The following is a 26,950-nucleotide window of genomic DNA, read 5'->3' as shown; positions in this document are numbered from 1 at the left end:
AGCAACAAAGGATGACCCAAGTGTTTGGGCACCTGCAGCCATCTAGCAGACCCAGAAGAAGATTCAGGTTCCTAGCTTCAGCCTGGTTTGGTCCTGGCTGTTGTAGCCTTTTCGGGAATGAACCAGTGGGTAGAGATTTTCTGTCTCTTCCCTTCTCTGTAATTCTGTCTTTCAAAGAAACAAAAAATAAATCTTAAAAAAAAAAAAAAGAAGGAGGAGGAGGAAAATGACAGGTACTTCTTTTGCAATCAAATGGAAAAAAGAAGAAATGAGTTTAAACTGTTCTAGCCACTTCTTCACCAAAAAAAAAAAAAAAAAGCAAGATTACCACTACCTCTTATACCTGTTAGTAGCACTTAGAATGAAGTTCCTTCCAAGAACTGGTAGAAATATATGATACCTATTCCTAATCATCAATAAAGTCAATTTCAATGAATAAGTAAAAGAATGGTTCATAAATCACTAAATTTGCTTCATCCATAACTGATTTATTCACCAACTACTGAAATACAGTCACCTCATGACATCATACAGTTGCCACTCATAACTAGAAACACCTCGCCAAGGCACAGATGAGAGAGCATGGGTGACATGAATTACAAACAGCACCAGAAACACTCCAGCTTGGTTCTGCAACGTTCTAAATCCCTCTTTCTATAAGTGAGAGAATTATTACTGATTAATATAAAGACCAATAAGACCAATAAGAATATATCAGCATTAAGTGAAAGGAGCCAACCATAAAAGGTCATTTATTGCATGAGTCCATTTAGGTGAAATATGCAGAACAGACAAATCCATTAAAAAAACAGGAAGATTAGCAGTTGCCTAGTGTAGGAGGGTAGGAAGGTCCATGCATAGCAAAAGAATGAGTACTAATGGCTAAGATCTTCCTTTAGGAATGTTGAAAACTTTGTAAATTAGACATGTGATGTTTGTACAACTCTTGTGAATAAAATGAAAAAAAAATGAATGATATGTTCATTACAATGGGTAAAATTGTATGGTACATGAGATATCTCAATACAAGCCTTGGGCCTCGCGGCGTGGTGGCCTAGCGGCTAAAGTCCTCACCTTTATACCCCGGGATCCCATATGGGCACCAGTTCTAATCCCGGCAGCTCCACTTCCCATCCAGCTCCCTGCTTGTGGCCTGGGAAAGCAGTCGAAGACGGCCCAATGCATTGGGACACTGCACCCGCGTGGGAGACCCGGAAGAGGTTCCTGGTTCCAGGCTTTGGATCGGCGCAGCACCAGCCATTGTGGTCATTTGGGGAGTAAATCATCAGATGGAAGATCTTCCTCTCTGTCTCTCCTCCTCTCTGTAAATCTGACTTTGCAATAAAAATAAATAAATCTTTTTAAAAAATAAACAAAAGCCTTAAAAAATAGGTATGTGAAGAGTCTTCAAAAAGTTTACAGAAAACACAGATTAGGAAAAAATATGGATGCATACCATAATTTCCTGTACCCAAATAAACGTATCTTTTAATTCCATCTTCCCTGAACTTTCTGAAGTCTCTTCAATTTATTAGGTCTGAGCATGCTTTTTGGCTTTTGTTCTTTTCTATCCAATAAATGTCAGCAAAGCTGCAGAAATTTGTATTTTAGAATATATGCTTTAGAATTTGTATTTTAGAATATATACTTTAAATAAGTTGGCAATATGATATCTTATTATAAAACTTCCTTTAAAAAAACAGAGGACCCAGCACAGTAGCCTAGTGGCTAAAGTCCTTACCTTGCAAGCGCCAGGATCCCATATGGACATTGGTCCTGCTTCCCATCCAGTCCCCTGCTTGTGGCATGGGAAGGCAATGGAAGGTGGCCCAAAGCCTTGGGACTCTACACCTGTGTGGGAGACCCTGAAGAGGCTCCAGGATTCTGGCTTCAGATTGGCTCAGTTCCAGACGTTGCGGTCGCCTGGAGAAGGAATCAACGGATGGAAGCTTTTCCTGTCTCTCCTCCTCTATATATATCTGACTGTCCAATAAACATAAATCTTTTTAAAAAAATGAAATTGTATCACTAGTATAAAAAAAGTATTCACCCGCTAGGTAATACATCTACAACATTCAAGTTTCTCTCAGAATCAGGATTAGCAACCTTCACACCCAAAGCCTGCCATCACTGCCAGCAGATGCAGTGGCTGTAATCTCTAACAGGCTACAGCATGGTTGTTAAAACCTTCACCAGAGACACCCTAAAATGAAACAACAGCACAAAGGAAACGTTCTGGGGGTTCCAACAGCACTCCGGGCTTTGAAGAGTTCGGGGAAAGTAGTAAGGAAAAGGCTACAGAACTGGATGGTTTGTAGTGTGCCACTGAAGCAATGACTAAACACAGAAGTTGATTTATTAATCACCACTTGAAGATGAAATACAAAAGTCAAAGGACGTCCTTGGAAGCACTTAGACTCATCTCCAACAGCTGGTGAGCAGGAAAACTGAGGCTCAGTCCAGGACCTAACACAAGGGTAGTGAAGCTCCTAACTGACTTTTCCACCCTCTCCAGTCAGGTACAAGGTCAGAGAGCTGCTTGTGAGGGTATTAAACGTAGACACATGGGAAAAGAGCATTCAGATAATACACACAAATAATCTCGAGTCTCCAAATTACCTGAATCCACCTAATTCTGTAGAAATTAGCCTTCCCCCATGCCTCAAGATAGAGCAGATGTCTCCAGATCAACTCTATATGACTGTATGTGGGAAACGCTCAATCTGCTCAGGAAAGGACTGTATGCTGCAAGAGCCTCAGAACTTCCTCTAGGATTAGCCTGTTGAGCCACCACACGGACCCCAAGAAATGATTTTTTGAAAAATTAAATTTAAAAAATTGAAAGAGAAGATGAAATTGTAAATAATAGGAGACTATAAAAAGTAATGCCCACAAAACAAAACTTTGACGAAGTTTAAATAAGAGAAAAACTTAAATATATAATAGTAAGATTGGGGAAAAGGACAGTTTAAGAAGTCTCCCAGACACTACAGAAAGAAAAGAAAAAACCAGAAACTAAAATCTGCAAGATCAAAATAACAGGCTACAGAAATCCCAGGAAAGAGAAAATGTTACAGCAAATGATCATAGAACTAATTCAAGAAAATGTTTCATAAACTAAAAAAACACATTGCAGAAAAGTAAATATAATCACAAACACTATGTGGCTCAGTTATAAATAAAAATGAAAACTCATGACAAATATAAGGGCTAAAGAATAAGGATAAATGGGAGGAGAAAGGGATTAATAAGTGTAACAGCTTAATCCTCATTTGCTTCAACAGCAAGTCTATAGTCACTAGGATTAAAGCATTAAAAAAAATGACAAGATAAATAATACTGACAACACAGAGGTAAATACCAAAGAAACTGCTAAGATTACAAACAGTTGTGTATGGCAATAACAAGATAGAGATGAGAAAGAATGTACCAGGGACCAGTGTTTCTGTATTACATGTTCTTACTTGAGTTTTCACTATTAATTAAAACCAGTGAATCAACTTTTGTGAACAACATTTTATAACATTAATATGAACTATCTCTCTACATAATTTCTTTTATCACCATATAGTTTTATAGTCTTTAAATATTAAACTATGTTTTTCATAAGAATCTTCCTGCCCATTTCTTACTGTTTTACTCTAAGCATTAACATTTCTGCCTATTACTATGAATGAACAAAAATTTTGTTCTCCATCTGGCTGCTGCTAGCTAACCTATTTTTTTTTTAACTGTAAGAATTTTTGTTTTTACTTATAATAAACCCACTGATAATTGGTACTATTTTCATGATCTTTAGCATTGTACCCCACCCACAACAGGTTGAGTAAATATCTAACCAATGATAGGTAACACTGATATAGTCTCCACTACGTGCCATAATCTAAACTAGGCAATTTATACTCTCTAGTCTTCACAACTTCTTTAAGTACTTTTTAATTTAGGCCATTAGGTCAGTTGAATCAGATGTAACAAACAGGTATTTTTTTCAATGTTAAAATAAAAACAATCAGGAGTCTAAGCACTTGAGCCATCCTCTGCTGCATTCCCAGGCATACTAGTAAGCAATTGGATCAGAAGTGGAGCAGCCAGTGCTTGAAAACTAGTACCCATTATGGTTGCCAGCAATGCAGGCAGTCACTAAGCCCACACAATGGCCCCAGCTATGATTTTTAATAGGGGACTAAATGGTATAAAATTAACCATTAAAAATGGTATAAAATCAACAACTTCTTCCCAGCTCATCTCCCAACCACAGTAATAATCTCTACACTGAGATGATTTCAAATGTACCACAACTGTTTGAAAGAAATTTTTAAATAGTGGCAAGGTAAACACTTCTTTATTTTGTCCATAATGTACAGTTTCCTTGTTGGACTGAATTTTTTATTTATTAGATCCATATAACATAGCATATTAGCAATCAGCAGGACTGGACCATCAGATGGTACATACAAATATTTAAAAAAAGAAAAGAAAAAAAACATTTAAAAAAAGAAGAAAAAAAAAAAACTCCAGTTCTGAGTAAATATGATAGAACTTGTATTTCTTTTAGTCTGAATACTTCCAAAACAGCTTAAAGTAACTATAAATCATCTATGTCAAGGCTATAAATACAATCCAAGTAAAATTAAACAGTAAGCAATGCCTTCAAATTTTGAAATTACCTTTTCTTCCAGTGAAGCTGCTTCTACAGTTGATTTGTGTCTTTTGAGTTACTATATATAACTCAAAAGAAAGATGTGTCTGTTCTCTCTGAATCTATGAAAGAAAAACAACATTTATGTAGTCTAAAAGCAAATACTGAAATGCATGAGAGTGACAACTGGATTATTCACTATACCAACAAACTTATTACCAAATAGTATACAAACAATAACATGTTAAGCCTAAATCAAAAAGTTAAAATACCCTTTATTATTTATCTAGTGCTTAATTTGGTATTAAACAAAAACTCTGCAAAACAAGTACTAATTTACAGCTGACAAAAAGGAAGAAAAAAAAGGAACAGATTCAAAAGGAATTTGAATAAGGTTCAGCATTGAGGCACTGTGAGTTAAGTCACTGCCTATGACGCTAGAATTCCATATGGATTCTTGGCCCGGCCGCTCTGCTTCCAATCCGGATCCCTGTGTATGAGCCTGGGAAGTCAGCAGACAATGCCCCAAATATTTGGGCCCCCAATACCCATATGGGAGAACTGGATACAGTTCTGAACTCCTGGTTTCAGCTTGGCCCAACTCTGGCCATTGCAGCCATTTGAGGAGTGAATCAATGGACAGAATTTCTCTTTCTCCAATTTTCTCTGTGTAACTCTTACAAATAACAAAGTAAACCCTCAAAAATAAGTTGAGTAAGTTGCTCTTACAGCTTATGTAAAACAGAGCCTGGAGGAAAGTCAAATATCTCACTTTCTGAGAAATTAATTTGAAGACTACATTCAAAAGCACAGAACAACTAACTGAAAATTCCATTTGTCACCACAAGAATGCTGGTTTATATGATAAAAATATAAACATGGTATAAGATTTTGGAAGCATGCAATATGGATGATATTTCCCCTGTGCAAAGATCCATGTGTAGTATCCAGCTGTGACTGAGTATGTGTCAATAGTAAGATCACTGTTTCCTGAATCTAACTCACCCCTTTCCTGAGTTTTCTATTCAGCTGTTAAGCCTGAGTTCTTATTTGCCCAACTTGTGCCCATTTTCTTTCCAGTATTTGTATTCTTCAGATTTTTTTATTATCATTATTTTTATTTGAGGCACACAGAAGGAAAGGAGAACCCCACAGTGAAGCTTCCCTCCACAGAGGCTCAGCTTATCTACCTAGCCACATACAGCACAGAATACCCTATTCCACTCTAAGACGGAGAAGAAACAATAAACTTAAAGAAAATGGGGGTGAGCAGGGGAAAAAAATATGAAGTTTTCCACGATAAAATTTTTAAAAATGAAGTCAGCACAATTCTATCAAGATGCTTAGGGATACAGTGGTACAAAACAGACAAGTTTCCACCCTCACAGAGCTTAGCACATCAACTGTCCCTTAACACAGTGGGTATCGCATCTACCAGTAACAACTGACAATTAAGTAGTTCTTTGAAATATTAGGAAATATTTTTCAGCACCTCACTTAAGCTTCATTAACAACCTATGCTAGGAATAAGTATCTCCCTCTTACGAGAAAATTGATTATGAAAGATGATATTTCATTCTCAGAATGACACAAACAATAAGAAAAGGAGCCAAGACTCTAATTCCAGACCTTCTAGCTCCAAATCTATTGCACTGAAAGTTCCCAAGGAAAAGTAATTCTGGTTTCTGTCAAAGGAATTTAGAGCCCAAGTCCAAGTATCTGAAATGGACACCTCACAACCCACACATTATACAACAGTCTTACACAGTCATGGCGAAACAGTGATTGTATCAGGAAAGTGGTCAGCCACTAAAAGGGACATAAATCCTAAAGAACAAGGCCAGAGCACTTCCTGACTACTCCCTCTCCCCAGGCCAATCCCTATTTCCCACATGCTCCATTACAAGTCTTACAGCAAAGTTTGAACATATTAAAAAAAACTCTTCATTAAGAACAGAGATTAAAAGGTAGTTTATAGTAATAACTAGGACAGCAGAAAGTAGTTACGGAGACTCCAAATATTAACTACCATCAAGAATATAAAAAGCATTCTCAAACAAAAAGACTGCTTAATACACTTTAGCCACACTAATATCAGCTTCTGTAATGCTAACCTTATGACTTACTTCAATTACCCTCATCACGCCCTTCAAAGTTCTCTCTCAATGACTCTCAGAGATCTATCACTCTCAAACTCTAACAATCTGTGGGAAGATACCCAACATGCCTTCCCAACTGTCAACAATAAAGAAACATCCACCTTGTCTTCGTAGAAATCATTCCCCACTCCATATGGTTTACGTCAGTGTCAAGTACAGAACCTATATGCTTCTATGCCACTCTCCAGCTGCAGGGATGGGTACAAGATCACACAGTTTAATTGTGATGTGTTTGGGCTGTTTTTGGATTTTAATTTATCTAAGTTTAAACTCTAAAATGTTTAAAGTTTATTTAAAATAACTTAAAATTAAATTCAACAATATCACTCAACAAATCAAATTAGCTCAGTCCAAAATTTTGAAAGTTTCACTTGAAAAATTTCAAAGTGAAAGACTGAAAGTGTTATTACTAATGGTAAGCTTTCTAGATATCTTAAGATCAACACCCCAAAATGAAAGTTCTTATAAAAGCTTCTTGGATTTGAATATTAAAAGTTTTGATAAAATCAATGACTTAGTATTCTGACACAATGATTTGAAACAAGTAACATCACAAATGCAAAAAGAACTAGACCTATTAAAAAAGTTAAAGGGGTGCTAGTTTTGTGTAGTGGGTCATGCCACAACTCGCAACACTGGAGTGCCATATCAGAGTTGCAGTTACCTGGTTACCCTGCTAATGTGCCTAGAAAGGTAGCAGAAGAGTCTCCTGTCACTCATGTGGGAGACCAGGATGGAATTCCCAGCTCTGACTTGGGCTCTCCTAGCCCAAAACGAACTGCTGTGGGCATCTGGAGAGTAAACCACTGCATGAGATATCTATTTCCCCTCCCCTTTCCACCTCCCTCTTCTACACTGCCTTTCAAATAAATTTAAAATCAAACAAAAACAATCTTTTTTTTTTCAAAAGGGAGAAAGAGCTAAAATATATATATCTCCAAGAGCCATGAAAGACTTAAACCTGGAAATTCATGCTCCTAAGAATCTGTCCTTACATATTGTACCATTCTGCTTAATAACTGGCCACAGGTGACATTCAACTGGTTACCAAATGAATGAATGTCCAAACACCTCACTATTTTACAAACTTTAGAGTCTCCTCAGAATAGTATTTAATATCCTACAATCTTGACTTCTCTTCCCCTACTCTCTAACACATACCCCATAAACTATACACATACTGATCCATCAAATACATTCCCACCTCCTCTCAGGCTCCCTCTACCGAATATTTTCACCTCTACACTTTTATGCCCATCCAAACCCACCCAACTTCGCGGCCATTCATGCCAGAAAGTATTTTCTGGCATTTTATACTGCGATAATATTTCTCTCATCTGAACTAACACTACAACACCTACATTCAGCACTTGTAGCCATAGGCTATTTTTAAGGATAAGGAATCAAGTGAGGTGGTCACAGAAGGTGGCTAGGAACTCGCATTTACTTTTAACATATTGCTTACTCATTACTATGTCAATTAATTCCATAATGATGTAAATTTTTGCTGATGGTATGTTGGAGCTTTCAATTGACTGGGATGATACTCTGCTGGCTCTGTCTTCAGACCAGAAAGGGTATACCTAAGAAGCCGTTGAACTTGACTGGACAATAAGATGCTGGACTCTATGTTTGGTATACGCTTGCAATGGGGGAATCTCAACTGAACTTGAGCTGTGGTTATGCAACAAGGTGGAGGAATCCACCATGGTGGGAGGGTTTGGGGAGGGGTGGGGAGAACCCAAGTACCTATGAAACTGTGTCACATAATACAATGTAATTAATGAATTAAAAATAATAAATAATTTTAAAAAAAGGATAAGGAATCAAAACCTATCACTCTCTAAAAAATATAGTTGCATATACATCATGATCATTACAACATGAATGATCTTCAAAAAGGTCACGGAAAGTATATATTATGAAATAAAACCACACATAGACTTCAAAAGATCTTCAAAAGAAAATAAACTTTTTAACTCAGTTTTTCCACAAATGTTTTGAAGTGTCCTTGGACACTGTTAACTGAATTTAAGACAACTTCATTGTCCAAAAAGAGACCTACTAGATTTGAAATAATCTATCCATTTCTGGAATATCATTGTCTAACTTTAACTCAGGATTCTTCATGTGTATGTGTGCAGACATAAAAATACCAAACTGCACAATATGTTAAATAGAGCAATGCAAGTTATCTCTGAAAGTCAAGGATAGACACTTGACACAGCAGTTAAGACACCACCTGGGCCATCTACATGCCATATGGGAGTACCTGAGTTTCAGTCTGCTCTCTGTTCCACATTTCATGTAATGTACATCCTGTAAGCAGCAAGATATTGCTCAAGTACTTGAGTCTCTCCCACCCTCATGAGAAATCGGGAATGATTTCCCAACTCCTGTCTCCAGCCTGGCCTATATCCGGCTGTTACAAGCACTTGCAGGGTGAAACAGCAAATGACAGACCTCTTTACCTGTGTATATCTGAATCTCTGTCTGTTTTGCTCTCTCTTGTGCTCTCTCTCTCTCTCTTTTCAGTAAATAAAAATTAAAATATTAGTCTTCAAATACTTAATGTTGAAACAACTTAGTTTTTAAGAGAAACATTTTACATCAGCACAGGGATCATTATATTTAAAGTTCTGCACAAGTAATATGTACACAGAGACTACAAAAAGATGAAAGAACCCAAAAATAATTTTAATAGTGAACATATGTTAAAAATATTCCAGCACCTGAGGCTGGGATTGGAGCTGTGGGGTAGTACACTAAGCCACTGACTGCAGCACAAGCATCCCATATGGGTGCCAGTGAACGTCCTGGCTGCTTCAGTTCTGATGCAGTCCCTGCCAAGGCCTGGGAAAGCAGTGGAAGATGGTGCCAGCCGCTGGGCTCCTGGCTTTGCACTGGCCCAGCTCTGGGCATTCTGGCCATTTTTCTCTCGCTGTCTCTCCTTCTCTTTGTAACTCTGCCTTTCAAATAAAAATAAAATCTTTTTAAAAAGAAAATATTCCAGCATCTAAGTCCAAAAGATCCACCACATTTATCACCATAACAATTTTAGTACTCTTCACAAACTTAAATACTACTGTTAGCAATTAGAGGTCCTCCCAAATAACCCTACAACCAAAAACAAACACTGGTCCCAAGAGGGTAGAAGGGAGTCAGGGAGGGGGAAAAGATGCCTACATCCACACACAAATTACACAAATTTCTTTACACTGCAATCACTCAGAAAACAAAAATAAAAGCAAATTCTTCTCGAAAACAGTCCTTTGAAACAGCTGCTTGATTTCACGGTCAAATTAGGTGGTTTGTAAGACTTGAAGATATTCAAGTCAGTGATACACACTAAATCACATGACCCACTTAATGAAAAGGCACAGAAACATCTGTCTGGAGTTTATACTGACTGTGCAAATGAATGTCCCCAGTCATTACTCAAGAGCACTGCTTACAAAGTAAGCGATTGTTCCCCTTCAAATGCTCATCTTTTCTACCAGTGCAAACTGAAAAGTACTGCCAAAAACAGTAAATTAACACCACTTGCTACAAAAATAATTCAAAACAGTAAACTTAATCCACCTAAAAGATGTGGATTAAGCATCTTTTCAATTGAAATATTTTTATAGTACTTATCCAAGGCAACACAAACCACATGCATCCTATGTACAAAATCATATAATATTAAATGAAAGAAAGGATATAAGAAACATTTCCTTAAAGTTCTTTTCTATTCCAGGATGTCTTCCTAGTATTTACTGCTTATTGAGAAAAATAGTAATAATTTTAAAAATAGTACAGGCAACATTTTCAATTATATAAAATGATTTCATCATTTAAAGCATAAGTTAAAGGGCTAGCTACATGGCACAGCAAGCTAATCCTCCACCCTGTAGCTCCCACATCTCATACAGGTGCTAGTTCACGTCCCAGATGCTTCACTTCTGATCCAGCCCCCTGCTTATGGTCTGACTCAAGACCTCGAGCCCCTCCAGCATGGGAGACCTGGAAGAGGTTCCTGACTCCAGGCTTCAGACCAGCTCAGCCCCATTGTAGCCATTTAGAGAGCAAACCAGTGGATAAAAGAGTTTGCTTTTTCTAACTCTCTATCTCTCTTTCCATCTCTGTAACTGCCTTTCAAACAAAATATAATAAATCTTTCTTTTAAAAAATAAGTTGGAACAAAGTTTCTGCTATAAATTTTTAATTTAAAGGAGAAAGCCATTTTGAAATCTAAGATGCCTCCAGAAACACACTAAAAACCTTATCTGAAGAGAACTAATGAAGCAGGGTTATCATTTCTTTGAAGAGTACTAAGACCATTTAAGAAGTTAACAAATGGTGAAATTCCAATACAAATAAGGTTTGACATGTGCATGGCAATTTTAGCCTTACTGTTATAAATCTCCTTAGAGCGTTTGCTCCCATCTGAGCTTTACAGCGTGGCACCCTGAGTGGAACAAGCAGTCCCCAGTGCCCACTTACCTTAGGACAAGCTGCAAGGGAAAAATAATACTTAATGTCCTATAAAAGACATTTTCTCAGTTGTTGCTCTTCTTTCAGAGAGCAGTTAACATAACCTTCCAGTCAGGGCAGTACTCAGGGGTTTTTTGTTTGTTTTGTTTGTTTGTTTGTTTGTTTTGTCCTTGCAGCCTGAACTGGACAAAGAAGGGGGTCAGGGGAGGGCTGCAAGAACAGGTGAGGCACAGACACAGCGCCGAGTCAGAGCAGACACCCTCTCACACAGGTTCCTGAAAGGAAGAAAAAGTCTGCAAACTGTCCCAAAATTTCAAGAGAAAAGCATATTTATCTTATTCAGGAGGAATGTAAAGATAATAATGATATTACCTTTAGACTTTAAGCATATAGTAACATTTTTAGGATAACCAGAAACACAAGGCTGGTGCCACAGTGTAGTAAATTGAGCCTCTGCCTGTGGTGACGCCATCCCATTTGAACACCAGTTAGAGCCCCATTTGACCTAGCTCCCTGCTGTTGGCCTGAGAAAGCAACAGAGGACGACCCAAGTGTTTGAGCCTCTGCACCCATGTGGGAGCCCCAGAAGAAGATTCAGGTTCCTGGTTTCATAGTAGAAATTTAGAGAGTAAACCAGCAGATGGAGAGGTTTCTTTCTCTATCCCTCCTTGTCTCTGTAACTCTGTCTTTCAAATAAAAATAAATAAATATTAGAAAGAGGGGAAGGAAGGAAATAAAGCAGGAGATAACTTCTAATACAGAAAAAAAAATGGAATGAGACAAAGAGAAAATCAAAAAGAAGACAAAATTAAAAAGCCTTGGGAGTTTGATATTCCTGGGCTGAAATCTCAATTCTACATAAATTACTTTTAATCACAAACATATGATTCGTTTAAACTTTTAGACTCACCTTTAACTGAGGGTTATAATACAAAGTTTTTGGCCTAGAATTTGAGGTAAGATGTAAGCATACTGTACCTCACGCAGTACCTGGCACAAAGACATACAAACAAGTATCATTTCCTTCCCTCCTCATTTCATGATGCTTTCACATGCCTAATGAATAAGCAGGTTATTGTTTTCAGTTGCTGGCTCAGGCTAATTTTAACCATTAATAACACAACTATTGTAAAGAATTCAGTCATACCTGCCTCCCTGACTTTATGTATTCCTTTTTCAGGAATTAAAAGAGTCTAAATAAAATTAAGTTGTGTGTAGCACCTCAAAAATGTACTACCTATTCAAAAATTATGTTTCAGTATGTTTATATTTTCAGAATAAAGATTAAGTTCAACCTAACACAAATGCCACTTCCATAGCAAAATGCAAAGATTAACAGCCAACTGCTAAGAGACCTGCATTCCACATCAGGGTACCTAATTCCAAATCCAGACTCTAATTCCTAACGCAGACCCTGGTGGCAGTGGTTTCAGCTCAAATAATGGGATTCTTGTAACCTATGCAGAAGATATGCGTTGTGTTCCCTGTTCCTAGCTTGAGCTCCAACATCCACTGCTGTAAGCATTTGGGGAATGAACAAGCAGCAAGCTCTGGTTGTGTGTCTGTCCTCCTCTTTCTCTTGCAAATAAATAAGACAAATAAATGAAAGCTAAAACTCAGACACTGCTTTATTGCATAGTTAAACCAGCACCTCTCAAAAAGAAAATAAAGACTGTTAAATATGTTACCTTAAATATTCGAAGCTCACTTCAGTTAATTAAAATTTGTCTAAATTAGAGTATATAATCCCAAAATCCAGCAGAGTAAAAAAGCATCTGCTATATGAAGACTATTTCATAGACTTAGAAACTACACTCAAAAGATCATTCAATAAAAGCTTGATGAGTCAAGTATTCCCCAATAACAGTGCTGGAAAGCTAAAGAGAACAAAAATTATTTTAAAAACAATTCTTTTCTTATTTTTATGTATTTACTTCCATTTTATTTGAAAGGCAGAGAGCCAGAGATCTTCCATTAGCTGATTTCACTCCCTGAAGGCCCAAAACAGCCATGGCTGAGCCAGGAGTCTGTAATTCAGTCCAAGTCTCCCCTGTGAGGAGCAGAAACCCAAAAACTTGAGCCATTTTCTGCAACAGCCCCCCACTTCCCCCTGCCCCCATGCACTTTGGCAGGAAGCTAGAATTGAGAGCAAAGCTGGCACTCTGGGTCAGACCCAAAGGTCTTAACTACTGTCTCAAACACCAATCCACTACAATCTTTCAACAAACAACATATGGAGTATCTATGCTTCTAACCCCTCTAACTCATGGAAAAATCTTAACTGAATGTTTTATCTTCTATAAGCGATGCTTCCAGATTTATGACATTTTTACATTTAGAGAATAAAAGTTAATTTCCACATGTTCAAAAGTACCTCAAAAAGTTCATGAAACATGAAATTCATTTTGTTTTCAAGTAAAAAAAATTTTGAAGCTCTTTAAGTTTTTCTATAATAAGCACTTTCCATTAACTTCCAGAAACACCTTATATTTAAGACCAACTTTGAACAATAAATCTTCCCCCCAAAAAAGTGTAAAATAATCACCCCCAAAAAAACTACAAACACTTTAACTACCAGCACATAAGACTGACTACCATAACTGAGAAGCACATAGGCCAAACAATCATCAAGGTAACATAACTCTCTTACCTGAAATAAAAATGCTGAAAGCTAAAAATGTTTTATAAAAATCTAACTGGCAAGCACCAAAACTAAGGATGAAAGTCCTCTCAGGCTAGAATTGGAAAATTCTGCATTTACACAAGGGCTCTAATAGGAAATGACATGGGGAATTTGAAAAATGGAAATCTTAAAGACAAGCTGTAACATGTATAAAACAGAAAAACCAGCATGTTAAAGAGTAAAGTACTAAAGAGTTAAGTCCCTGAAATCAGGTTCCTCACGCTCAAATCCAATCTCCAATAATTACCATATAACTTGGACAAGCTATTTAGCCTCCTTAGATCTCGGTTTCCGTATCTGTCAACTTGCCTTAACACGGCCTGCTGTAGAATTGTAGTGAGGATCAGATACAGCAGGTTGCACAGTGATTAGTACACAAGGAATATTTAATAATTGTTAGTACTTTTATAATTATTATTCTGTCGAAACATTTTTTACTCACCACACTGCAGAATTAAGAAAAAGCACCTTAAGGGTAGTTAAATAAAACAGTATTCTAGCTACTCTCTAATAGGAGTGGATAATCCTAATTATCCATTACTCAGTTCAGCAAACGCAATAACCTGAAAGCCAATACCAAACAACCACAAATTATATCATTAAAAAATGATTAGTGTAGGAGTGACTATTAATCTCTTAAATCAAGCCCAGAGTTCTAATTACTAATTAATCAGGTTGCAGAATTCAGGGTCTTAATGAGCTATTTCCACAATACACTGCTGCTTAAGCAATCTTCAGGGGCAGCCAGGAGGATTAATTGACGATAGGAAAATAAAAAACAAAAACCATCAACTATTTGATAAACATAGCAATCCAATTTGCCCTTCACATAGCTTAACTGCTGGGGATGAGGGGTATATATTACAGGTATAGCTATTCGAAGTGAATTGGTTCATTCAGGTTCCAGTGAAGTTAAAAATAAATTTAAAAGATCCACTGAAGATGATTTTTAAGACCCATTTATTTATTTGAAAGGCAGAGTTATAGATGAGAGATCTTCAGTCCACTGGTTCACTCCCCAAATAACTACAATAGCTGAAGCTGGGTCAGGCCAAAGCCCAGAGCTTCTTCTGGGTCCTTACATAGCAGCCGGGGCCCAAGCAATGAAGCCATCTTTAGCTTCTTTCTCACTCACATTAGCAAGGAGTTAGATGTGAAGTGGATTCTTGAACAGGTGCCCTCATGGGATACCAGTATCACAGATCATTCTAGAAGTTCAACGATTTACCCTTCTGTTTGGTTAATTAATTTTAACTGACAAAAACATTTACATTATGGCATATAACATGGTGTTTTGATGCATGTGTACATTGTGGAATGGCTAACCTATGCATCTGACCTTGACAGCATTACAAGAATCTAAGTAGTCCATGGAAATCTTATGTCTAAAACTTTAGAAATGGGAATGAAAAGAGAAGACTCCTCAGAAGCTTGGATTCTTATACCACCACACCTACCACCACCACCAGCTCCTGGTCACTGAATTGTTAACTGGCAGCAACTGTCACCAAAATCGCCTGCACAAGCTGCTAGGGCATGGATCTAACAACCACTTGGTAGTCACTAATTTATTCTTCATTTCAAAGTGGTCTTTTCATCTAGGTTTTTAAAAATGAAACTGTCCACAAGGAATTTTTTGCAGCAGATGGAAATGTATTCATTCATTATTACCTTCCATTATCCTTCTCAGCTGGCAGTAACATGTGGTTGTAAAGCAGGGGGAAGAAAGAGCTTGGGTGATTTTAATCAAAGCTTGGATTCTAGCCCTGCCCTGCAGCAGGCTGTAACGTGAGCAACGTTCCAGTCTCACATTCCAATAGAAATGAAATTTTATGTGACTAGCTTCCCTTCATTAACTGCCACCTCTCATCCTGCTATACAGCAAAAACTTCTCAAGTACTGATTGCTTCCAATTATGTTACAGAGGTTACATGAATTGTGCCATCTTTAAACAATAACTGATCAAAAATGAACATTCACTAAAAGTTTAACATAGAGTAAATCTTAAAACACTAACAGTGCATAAATACACCAAAAAAAAAAAAATCTAGACTCAACAGGCTGCTAACTTTCTCTAGAAAGTATTTTAGGTATGGCATCAAAACATTTAATGTGCTTTTGAAATGTAAAAAAAAACCACTGTGTAATCAAAAGCAGAAGGGCTTTAAAGTCAACCTCACCATTTATAAAGAGAAGCCAATACCATGAGAGACATTTTCAACAAGAAGGACATATTTACTGGTGAATTTTACTCCATGGTAGAAAAAAAGTTTATCATGTCAATAAAACTTACTACTATCCCAAAAAACAAACTAAAATCATAGGTTCCCCAGGGAGAAAATGTAATCTGACAATGACCATGTATCTTATGGTAAATTAGAGAATAGAAAACTACAACTAAGAGGAGAATAATTTTTCAGAAGAACAGTATATAAACAACACAATATGTAGTGAAATACTAAGGACCTGGAGGAGGAAAAGAAAGTCCAAGAAGCAGCTACACCTATTTGTCAAGGTTGAAAAGGTCCTATATCCCTCCCATTATTCTTCCTGCTCTTCTCAACTCCTGTAGGGAAGAAATATGTCCTCTTAGATAGTGGGAGTCCACAAAAATTCTTTAAAAAAGGAAGTCAAAAAGCAACAAGCAAGTCTACATGCATTAAGCTCCTTTCTAATTCTTTGGATGAACAAAGAATTTTTTAGTTTTATAAGCTTCACTTTGATATATACTTTGAGCCTGATGCAATGGTTAATCCTCCAACTACTGGAGATTAAGGGACTAAAGAAAGAGAAATAGATTATTTTAATGCATACAGCTCTTGTGAGATAAGAAAACATCATTATCCACATAGGAAGTAATAGCAGGCAGGCCAAAGGAAGAGACAGCAAGAAGGACGATGGAACAAACAGGATGAGCAACTCCCTACGTGCTCTGACTTTTCAGAGGCAATAATTTCCAGCCTACTTCACTGAAAACCAAATGCTGCCACAGAGAGCTAGCAAAATTTATCAGCTAAGAGATTGTGAAGCAGAAAAATCTTATAATTTTTATTGTGCTATGCTCCAAAATGAGGTTTGTCAACACTAAGTTATTTTGTCTTATAATCAAAAGTATAGTAAACCATTCATAAACCCATTTCCATTGAAAACTCAATGTTTAATACATCCTTTTTTCTATTTTATTTTTTAATTTTATGGTACAATTCCACAGATTCTGGGATTGCCTCTACCTCCTCCCCAAAAACCCTCTCCCAGTTGATTTCCTCATATTATTACAATAGTATAGTACTTCATAAGCAATCATACGTTCATCATTCTGTTATTTAAGTGTGTCCTGACATTGCTGGTACAATGTCAGACAGCACAGCATCCTATGTCAAGATATGTCCAGCAGTTTCATTGCGAGTCCATCTTTGATTTGAAAGTAGAGATGCACACTGCACTATATCTTCACATCTAGATATGACAGTCTCATTTACACAGTTACTGTACATTCCCTTAAACGAGAAGCCATGAAACTAAATCAACAGGAATAAAGTTAAAACAAAAAATTTACATCTTTTTAAAAAGTATTTAAGGATTACAAGAAGCAATCAAACTGACTTCTTTCAAAGTCTCATTCAAGTTTTGTTCAGCTTCTATCTACAAATGTAGAAACACATGCATTTCTCAAATTTAAAATGCAGCATACACAGGCATGGGCATTGTATATAACAATCAAGATACCAGCAATTAAGATTCATACACGCCCCATGTGGGAGTGGCTGGGTTCAGGTCTCAGCTCCACAGCCAATTCTACCTTCCTGCCATTAGGCACCTTGGTAGGCAGCAGGTGATAGCTCAAGCAGGGCTCCTGCCACCCCTGCAAAAGACATGAATGGAGCTCATAGCTCCCTTCTTGGGGCTGAATGACCCCACATTGATGAGAACATTTGAGGAGAGAACCTAAGAATGAAAGCCAATCAACCTCTCTCTCTTTCTCTCTCATTCTCTCTCTCTTTCAAATAAATACAAATTTCAAAATAAATAAAATCTAACATACAAAATTACACGGAGCGCCTTCCTACTTGGGCAAAAGACTCTTTCAATGACCACTAAACACACTAAAAACAGATGCAGGGCCCGGCAGTGTGGCCTAGCGGCTAAAGTCCTCGCCTTGAAAGCCCCGGGATCCCATATGGGCGCCAGTTCTAATCCCGGCAGCTCCACTTCCCATCCAGCTCCCTGCTTGTGGCCTGGAAAAGCAGTTGAGGACAGCCCAATGCACTGGGACACTGCACCCACGTGGGAGACCTGAAAGAGGTTCCTGATTCCCGGTATCAGATCAGCACGCACTGGCCCGTTGCGGCTCACTTGGGGAGTGAAACATCAGACGGAAGATCTTCCTCTCTGTCTCTCCTCCTCTCTGTATATCTGACTTTGTAATAAAAATAAAAAAAAAAAAAAAAACAGATGCAAATTATATTAACATTCCAAACAGAAGAACATGCTTCCTGATCTAATTAAAAAATAACTGCATTACAGGACTGAGTCAGACAGCACATGCCTCATATATCATGCTCTTGCTACTGTTTTCTGAGTTTATACATTGCAAAAAAACTGTACTTTATGTTTAAGTGTTTTCATGTCCTAAGATATAACTATCACATAAATTGTATTTTTTTAACCAATTACATTTGGAGTTGGCATCAAAATATTTTACTTTGCTTTTTACTCAAGACTAAATTCTTGTGTTTGGTGCTGACTTTGTGGCATAGCAACCTAAGCCTCCGCCAGCGACACCAGCATCCCTCATGGGTGCCAGTTCAAGTCCTAGCAGCTACACTTCCAATCCAGCTCCCTGCTAATGAACTGGGAAAGCAACAGAGGATGGGCCACATCCTTGGGCCCCTGCACTCACGTGGGTGACCCAGAAGAAGCTCAGGGCTCCTGGCTTTGACCTGACCCAGCCCTAGCCATCTTACCTATTTGGGGAATGAACCAGCAGATGCAAGATTCTCTCTCTCTCTTTCCTCCGCTCTCTGTAATTCTGCCTCTCAAATAAATTATTTTTTCAAAAACGTGTTTTCCATTTCTTTCTGCAACTATACCCTGACAGCTATTTTCCAAGGGAGGAGGAGGATGAAGGAAGGGAGGTATGTAATAAAACTAGAGATGGCACCATGGTTAGCACACCTTTCAGTTTGATGACATAGAATGTGCAAATGAAATGTGCTCCCCCGAAAGTACATAGTTTATTCAAAAAAGTGCAGGCCTGCTAATACAAATGTCTATAAACAATATCACATATTCATATGTAGCCCAGAGATATATGCTTGCCTGGAAATAATAAACTGACAGTAAAATCATGTTAAAGATCTGGGAAGGTGATAACGAAGCATCAAGTACAGGGAAAAGGGAGGGAAGTCACCCAGGGGCAGAATCTCACTCTAATGACATCTCTGATAAGACCCTCAAGCCAATTACCATGATATAGTAAGTGCTATAACGTACTAAGTATCACATTCAGGCATCACACTAAGCACAACTTAACATACATTATCTCATCTCCACATATAACAAGTCTGTGCAGTGGGAATTACCCCATTCATTTTCCAAGTAGGATAGAAAGTTCAACGACCTTAGCTTAAAGTCTCTCTTTACTAAGCTGAAATTGCACAAAATCCACAAAAGGCATTACTGTTGTTACCAGAATTCAGTTCAAATCAAAGCATGAAACATGGAAACTTCCTCCAGGATCCATTTCTGTCCTGGAGCTCTCTCCATGGTCCCAGAGAATCCTTAAAATTCTCTCATAAAGAGTTCCAAATCCTGTTACCAATTCCTGCCCTACAGAGTTCTGCTTTACAACAGTACCCTGTCTCTTGACTATAACTCTCAGACAGAAAAAAACAACGTATCTCAATGTATCTCAACATCTTGCCTAGCGTTCAGAGCTTTAACTTACACTTGCTTGGTAAATTTCTTCAAACTTCACAAACACACATATTGTTCATGTGTCTACTTAAATAGAAATTCAAAACTCACTTTTCATTTGCTCCTTTTAACTGGATTCTCTTTTGTAGCAGAATTGGCACTGCACTGGAAACCAGCAGAGCTAGCCCTTTAGTCCTAGCTCTCTGGCCAGCTGTGTTAACCTGGTCAAATCATTCCAGCTTTCCAGAATCAGTTGCTCAAACATCTATGAAGAGAATCAGGCACAAAACTAATTCCCACAGCGAAATGGGTTTGCTGTTGTTTTTTATTTCGTTTTTTTTTTTTTTAACAAAAAATGAACATGCAAGCACAAACATAAAAAGATTATTATAGTTTTTTAATGATTCTTAAGTTTTAAAACTTGAATATATAACATATCACAAAAAAAATAACTTGTACAATTCAAAGCATGGGAATGGCACCATGACATACTAGGTTATAGTCTCTGACAGCAGTGCTGGCACCCCATATGGTGCCAGTTCAATACTCAGCTGCTCTACTTCCAATCCAGCTCCCAGTGGTATGCCTGGGAAAGCAGCAGAAGATAGCCCATGTGCTTAAGCCCCTGTACCCAGCTCCAGCTTCCTGGCTTCACACAAGCCCAACACGCTGTTGCAGGTATCTGGGGAGTGAATCAGTGGATGGAAGATCTCTCATCTTTACCTCTCCTTCTCTCTCTGTAACTCCACCTTTCAAATAAAAATAAATGGATCTTTAAAAAAATTTTCCAATGTGTAACAAGAATCATTAAACTGTCCATTTTCCATTATTTATCTGAAAGATGAATAAAATCCTAGGGTTTCATTGTTTTTAAAACCCTCAGTTCTGAATATAGACAGTCTCCTATTTATTAAAAATTACGTTAGGTTTTATATGCCACACATTCGTTTAACACACCAACAGTTCTTTAAATATTAACAGGATAATAGTCTCATGCATCAACCTGGCTGAGTTACAACATCCAGTTATTTAATCAAACACCCATTGAGAGGTTGTTGTGAAGGGTTGTTTTTTGGTTTTGGTTTTTGGGTTTTTGTTTTTTTTGTTTTTTTTTTATGATACAATTCCATAGGCTCTAGGATTTCTCCTACCTCCTCCCCAAATTCCCTCCCCAACCCATCGCCACTTATTTCTCCTATATTATTACAACAGTATAGTCCTCCACATGCAGTCATAATTCCATCATTCTGCTATCTAAGTGTATCCTGCCATTGCAGGTATGGACAAGGGCAGACAGTCCAGCATCCTACTTTCAAGACATATTTAACAGTGCTGTGAAGATTTTTGTATATGTAATTAACACTTGAAATACAGGAAAGTATCCTAGATAATGTAAGTAGGACCCACCTGACCAACTGAAGGCCCTAAGAGCAGAAGCAGGTTTCTCAGAAACGAATTCTGCCTCCATACTTGCAGAATCAACCCCTGCCGGAATTTCCAACCTGTTTTCCAAACTACAAATTTGTCCTTTCCAACACCTACATCTATGAGCCAGTTCCTTAAAATAAATGATCTTGAAAAGAAAAATACACACATATACTGTATAGATACCAGTTTTGTTTCCTTGGAGAACCTGCACTTATACATTACACATTTAAAGCCAAACCGGGACTTCTCCTTCCCTAAGAGTTAACACATGCCTGGACCTTAGAAGCCCTTTAAAATATTAAAGCATTTCAAATAAGTGCTTAGAGTGATTTTTTTTAAGGTAAAACCTTCTACACAATGTTAACATCATCAATGCTATGATCTCACTGTAATCATTAATCATTAATCACTATAATCAATCCACAGTGAATTCCCTGACTCAACACAAACTCTCAGGATTAAGTACTGTAAGTGTAGAAGACCAAGTTTAAAAAAAATTGCTAATAACTAAGTAAAAAAAAAAAACACCAAACTATATCAACAGGTTGAAATGCTAAAATTCCAAAACGCAGGACAAAATTTAACAGGAATATATTTTAAAGTCCTGTATTACAGCTTGAAAATCAGTTAAGTATAGGAGATAAGATTAATGAAGAGTTCCTTCTAAAATTCTAAGTGCTCTGGTTTACCATATTCCTAATCTAAGAGTAAGCTATGTCTGCTTAAGTCTAATGAAATTTCAAATTATCCGATTCCTAGTCTTAATTACATAATACTTAATACTCAATAACAAGGCAGACAGTGTCTACCTTGCAGGAAGTAATTATCTAAAAATTTGCTGCCTTCATCAGATACAAAAAAAACAATGTAATCCACTATCGATACGACATTTTCAGGAGACTGACAACCTAATGCAGCCAGAAAAAGATGATCAGGAGGGTACAGATCTATATGCTACGACTATTTAACATGGAGAAGAAACAATTATGTTCAAATATGGGACAAAATCTTACAAAAACAAGACAAGATGTGCTGCTCTGGATGATAAAACTAAAACCAACCGACTAAAAGGAAAAGAAAAGGCAAGTAACTTTAGTATATCATAAAGATAAAGAACAGGAGCAAGTGCTGTGGCATGCAGGTTAAGCCACTACTTGCGATGCTGGCAGCCCAGATCAAAGTGCCAGTTTAAGTCGTAACTGCTGGGTTTCCAATCATCTGCTAATGCACCTGGGAGAGCAGATGTCGGCACAAGTATCCAAGTCCCTTCGATTCAACCGTGAGACCAAGATGGAGTTCCAGGCTCCGGGCTTTGGCCAGACTCGTCCCTAGACATGAAGGCTATCCATGGAGTGAACCAGATAATGAGAATTTCTTTCTTTCTCGTATTTTTTTCTTTTCTTTGTTCCTTTCTCTCTCTCTCTCTCTCTCTCTCTCCCTCCCTTCCTCCCTCTCTTCCTCCCTTCCCCCTCTCTCCCTCTCTCCTTTTTCTCTCTCAAACACAGAAATCTATAAAATAAGCAAATAAAAAGAATAACCATATAACTGAAGCCATTCCACAAGCAACTAAAGTTGTACATTAAAAAAAAAAACCTCCATGTCTTAGCCCACCATCTGTAGCTATAACAGAGTACCACAGAGTGGATAATTCATCAACAATGGGAGTTTATTTGGCTCTGGATCCTCGAAGCTGAAGTCCAAGAACACAGTGCCAGCATATGGCATAGGCACCTGTGCTATTATAACACCGTAAAAGCAAATGCAGAGAAGGCTACGGCTTCTGGCGTTAGACTGGCCCAATGGTAGTCATTATGGCCATTTGGGGAGTGAATCAGTTGATGGAAGAGCTCTCTCTCTCTGTCCCTCTCTCTATATATAGCTCTTGCGAGTAAAATAAGTAAATCTCTTTGAAAAAAAGAATTATTTTAATACTAAATCATAATCAGGACTCTATTTAGTGTTGCTTAAAGTGAGGCAATGCATTAAATGATTTATGAACTTTTTAATTAAAGTGATAAGATAAACATCACAGTTGCAAATAATGTAGAAAAATATTGATTGTCCATACTTAGCCTTTGTTGTTGTTAGTTTCAAAAAGTTTTGACGATTTTAAGATTCTTCAGGAAAGAAAGATTTGGGTGGGGGTTGGGAAAGGTGACCATCACCATCGGCGGATTATGGGGAGATGGAGGGAGTTGCCTGCTTTTTTTTGAAGGAGTTTTTAGCAGGGAGGTTGTCTGGAATTGTCAGCTTCTGATTGTAGTATGGCAGAAAGACATAGCTGGTTCTATTATGGTTTTAAAGTACCTGGCAGACCCGATCTCCTTTATGGCTTGCATGGGCTGGGCAGGTAAGTCCCTGTCAGCTCTCAGGGGAGTGATTTGGCAAAGTCCTTTAAGATGATAGCTTGTGTTGTAATTGGGAATCATGGCATGGCTTGAGCCAGGGGTTAAGAAAGGAATTGCTTCATTCAGCACTTGTGTGATCAAAGGACTTGGGCCATCCTCTGCTGCTTTCCCATCCTCTGCTGCTTTCCCAGACACAGCAGCTGGGACTCAAACTGTCACCCATTTGGGATGCCAGCATTGCAGGCAAAAGATTAGCTGCTACAGCACTGCATCAGCCCTAAAATGACTCTTAAAATAGTAATAATCTAAAGGTTTTACAACTATAGCTACATCCTTGAGGCTGGAAATTTTGCCAAGATTTATAGCATCAGATTCAGAAAAGGAAGTACCCTCCAAAGTGGACTGCAGTCATATTTGGCTTCTTAGTTTTAATCTGCCACAGGCTGAGCTCCTCTAAATCATCATGAGAGAAAGGGTCCACTGCAGCCCGGCCAATCTGGTTGAAGGCAACACTTGGCATCACAAACCTGCCTGGGCAATCAGCAGAGCAACATCCCGGCATCTCTCTAACCAAAAGCCATATCCTTCAATTCTGAGAGCTCTTTTGATTCTATCCAGTGGCAGGGAAAGGCTTTCTAGCTGGAGTATGCAGGTAATGGGAGCAGCAGCAGATCAAAGAACTCAACAAGCAAGTTATCTGATATACTGTTGATTAAGCAAAACAAAAATATGTGGATACAAGAACAGTGTTTCATTATCACTGCTTTGATAGTTCCTCAACATAGACACATACTCCATCACAGCAGACACAAAAAGAAACAGTGAATCCAGAAGATGAAGTAACGATTTGCTGTACCTAATAACACAAAGAATGTGTGTGAAGATATAGACTCTATGAAGTATACTCAATGATTAGAAAAAAGATCCCAAAGACTTTCCAAAACACAGAGCAATCCAACCTAAAACACACCATTCAGATATATAACATGGAAGCCACCAAAGACAAGTGGGCTTGTGTTTCAACAATGAGCACCTCCTACAATCATAAACTAAATTCTATAGGTTCTCAAAAACTAAGGGAAAGTGGGTAAGGACATAATTTTTAAACCAACATTATCAGGTAAACAGTATTGCCTACTCAAATTTTTGTCTAAATTTTTATCTAGAAATCAACTTAGCAATTCAATAATTCAGAGATCAATGACATTGTTTATTTTCTAATTTGAAGAATTACCTAATATGTCCACTTACGTGTTAAAATATACTTCTAGTTTAGGTACTAATTCATGCTTGTCAGTATCAATGACACACCTAAACAGAGACATTTTAGTCTAAACAGAGACATTTTAGCCCTATATGCTGCTCTAGCAAGCACAGGCCACCAGAAACAAGCTAACAATACCCCATCTAAAGAGAGAGCATGTGCACTTGTTTGCCTCCAACAGTCCAAGTCAGACCACCTACAACACAGCCATGGTCAGAATTTTAAAAGTTTAAACCTTGAAATGTGACACGTCAGAAGCGGACCAAACAATCATCAGAGGTCACCCTCCTCCAAAGACAGTATTACGGTTTCCTGTAGAAACCTGGCTCAGCTTGTGGCAAAAATCCAACTCACAATCACTTAAAAGTCAGAAGAGTGTGCAGAATTACACTGATTGAGACACCTTATGACGTAAATTAGGAATTACACATTAATCGCAGCCAATAAAACATGAATACCAAGTAACCAAAATGAATGGTAATTAACTCTGCTAGCAATAGAAACAATCTGTTACTACACACTAAGCACTATGGAACACTAAATGTACTGGTGTGTGCAAGTACATTATTATTGATCTTGGATTATCAATAGTTTTTTTAAGTATTGCTAGTAGCAAATATATATATGCTGCAAGAAATAATATGCACATTTCTTGCAGCAGAAATAAAAAGGAACAGTAAAATCTTTGGAGTTGCTAGTGATTTGTTGCATCTGCATCTATAATGTTACCTTACTGATTAAACTGAAAGACTAAGTCCAACAGAATACCTTTTAGTGGAGGAAAATGTGTGAGAACAATGAGGTGCGACCTGCAAACGTTGCCAGCCCTGGCTTTCCCCGCCATCATCACCGTAATTCTAAACGCATGTAGAAGCTCACTTGACGACAAAGGGACCTGGACGACCAAGAGAGAGAAGTGTCCAAAAGGAAAACTTGGGCTGGGTGCCTGCAGGTAAGGAACTGTAAGGTACTACCGGCCCCGACAAAGCAATGCGAAGTAAGTTGGATTTCGGTGAAGAGTACAAGTTTGTCCTGGGCTTGTAATACATTTTCCCAAAATCCACACAGAAGTAAAAGAAACAAATTTCACATCAAGTGCAAACGAAGCCACAGGAGTTTGGCATCCAATCGGCTGTTGGTCACCTCTGATTGCCTAGGTCAAAGGCGTCGCTCCCGTGGACGACCCCCCAGAGCAGTACGCTCCCCTCCTCCCCCGGTAAGCCAAACCCTTGCCATCTCGTGCCACCCTCACGGACCATCCTCTGGGACCCGGACACACCCCCACGACAGCGGACTACCCTCGAGAAGCATCTCAGACCACTGTCATCATCACGCCGTGGTCCCAGGGCCCCTCCAGCCTCGGGGTCCTCGGTGCCTGCCCCCGCAGCCCCTCACCGCTGCCCTAAGGTTTCTCCCGTTGCCCAGATCCTGGCCCCCTTCTCAAACCTGCAGTCCCAGCTCTCACTCGGGCCGCGCGGACACTGCCGACTCCCCGGTCCGTACCCGGTCTCCGGTTCGCGGCGCCGGACGATGGCGCGCTACGCAGCGTCCACTGAGGAGACAAGTGCCCGGGACGCGGCGGCTCCGAACTCACCTCCAGTGCCGACTCTCTCCGAGCCTGGCCCGGAGCCCGGCTTCCGCCCGGCGCGGTGGGCGTTCGCGAGCGGGACCGGAAGTCCCGCCCCGGTGGCTCCCGGCGGGCCCGCCTGCGTTCCCCGCGCGGAGGCGTCTGTGAGGGAGTTGAGGAGAGGAGGGGGACGCTGGCTGTCTGCTGGCGGCTGGCGGCCGGCCACCACAGGCGGGCTGGGGCAGTGGCTGGGGCTGCCTGTCGTCTTTTCTGGCGCTCCGCGTCTTTCCCGTGCTTCATTCCACCACTCTGCGAATGCTGGAGCAAACGTCTCTTTGGTCCAAGCCCGTGAGGAACAAGATTGACTCAGACAACTGAACTCCGTCCCTCGCGATGTAGGTGAAAGTTGACATAAATAAAAATCGAGATTAATCACACCTCAAGACAGAATTCCTGTCACTGATTTTTAT

The 26,950-nt window shown here is 38.8% G+C and overlaps 1 protein-coding gene across 6 annotated transcripts in view; it reads right to left on the bottom strand.

Annotated features, from left to right (window-relative positions):
* Positions 1–26,555, bottom strand: part of DISP1 (dispatched RND transporter family member 1) — a 174,924-nt gene extending 148,369 nt beyond the window's left edge. The window contains exons 1-2 of one of the 6 annotated variants that reach the window (XM_058669208.1): positions 26,417–26,526; positions 4,668–4,761 (exon numbers count right to left, since the gene is read on the bottom strand). The gene's annotated coding sequence lies outside the window, so the exon portion shown is untranslated. Of the gene's footprint in view, positions 1–4,667; positions 4,762–26,359 lie in introns of all 6 variants that reach the window. The other 5 variants (XM_058669209.1, XM_004578617.2, XM_058669206.1 and 2 more) reach the window with 5 other exon arrangements.
* Positions 26,556–26,950: the final 395 nt, after the last annotated feature.

Source organism: Ochotona princeps, chromosome 10, assembly GCF_030435755.1.
Source record: "Ochotona princeps isolate mOchPri1 chromosome 10, mOchPri1.hap1, whole genome shotgun sequence".
NCBI lineage: Eukaryota > Metazoa > Chordata > Mammalia > Lagomorpha > Ochotonidae > Ochotona > Ochotona princeps.
This window is presented reverse-complemented; position numbering and strand designations above follow the sequence as displayed.